We start from the raw sequence: 1,569 nt of genomic DNA, 5'->3' as shown, positions 1-1,569 counted from the left end.
CATGTAGGCTTGTGTCATATTAAATGAACAGAAAAGACAGAAATAAGAAAACCATTTTTTTAAAGATTGTTTAATGAAAATGATTAAAATATTTTTTTTCTAAAAGATGTTGTTATTGAACATAAATGGTATCAGATTCCTTGACCGTCGCAGGACGAGACATGTTTTTGGGCGAAACATTCTAGTCTTCCCATGAATGTGTAACAAATCGGGATAGTCCACTTTGGGGGTAAACAGGAAAATAAAACTTGTAGAAAATCTTACCTAAATCACTGCTTCAGTGTTACTTATCCATACGATATATAATAAGTACAATATGATAAAAATACTTTCTCAAGCTCGATATTCAGGTTATAAGAACATACATTTTGAAATTTCATTGAAACCATCACCATTCAATAGAAAATACATTCCGAAGGATATGCGAGAATATTTACCCGTGACATTTCGCGCGAAATAATGTATCGTGATCAACCTTTCGTAGTAGACAAATGGTCTGATGCAGAAGTATATAGAAGTGCAGAAAAAGATTACATGGACATGCCTGTATATGGAATTACATGAAATAAAATTTTGAATACATAAAGAATAAAAGAAAGTAAACAGTATCAACAGAGAATGGTTAAAGATATGAATATGAAACTTGCTGAGGTGATAGAGCATCAAATGTAGATATATTGATCGACAATTAATTTTCGTCGTTCTTACTTCCGGTCGCAAACGAAAGTGAATTCAAAAATGTTAAATTTGCAACTTTTTTGTTTTTCAATATTTTTCTTTGGGATTTACAGGGTTAATAGAGAGTCTTTTAGGAGTTTTATGTATGTTTTCATCTTTTTGATTGAAAAAGTTTGCAGAGATTTTTATAAAATTCACTTCCGGTCGAGTGATTACCTGTCCTCAAAATTAGAATTTATTCTCACAATATTGCTTGGCAACAGTAAACGACTGAAGTCTAAAACTTTCAGGTCTGATAGTCAGTCATCAGTTTATTTGAATCGTGAGAAAATCTTGTATCGCCGTTACTTCCGGTCGTGACAGGAAGTGATGCAAAAAAGTGAATGGTTAATGGTTAGCTTTCTTGGATTTTCACGCTGAATTTCTTTTATGACTTTTTCAGAGTGAATTTGTGTTTTTATTTTCAGAATCGGACGGAAGACCTCTCATTGCTCGCAATGAGTTTCTAGTTATTATTATAATTTTTTTTTGTAAGAATGTTCATTTCTCATGTATTGATATATAAATATCATTAAGACAATAAGCAGTTAACGGAAGCTATCATCAGAGAAAACAAAAATCTTTAAACATCTTAAATACGCTCTATCATGTAAAGTTACGCTATTTTAAAAGAATACAATACTGTACGACTTATTATATTGATTATTTACTACCGATAATTAGTTCGTTCAATAATGTACATGTAAATCGCGCTTTGTTTTTCTTTTTTCTTTTCATTTCAGTTAATAAAAAAACAACAAGGTAAATCAAGCTTTACATTATTTTTTTGTAAAAGATAAATCAAAATAATACCAAAATAGATTACGACTGGACATACTGCACATGTACATT

The sequence above is a fragment of the Saccostrea echinata genome, unplaced genomic scaffold, assembly GCF_033153115.1.
Source record: "Saccostrea echinata isolate AGI-Se365-2 ecotype Australia unplaced genomic scaffold, CSIRO_AGI_Sech_v1 ptg000013l, whole genome shotgun sequence".
Classification (NCBI taxonomy): Eukaryota; Metazoa; Mollusca; class Bivalvia; order Ostreida; family Ostreidae; genus Saccostrea; species Saccostrea echinata.
Note: the sequence above shows the minus strand (reverse complement) of the source record.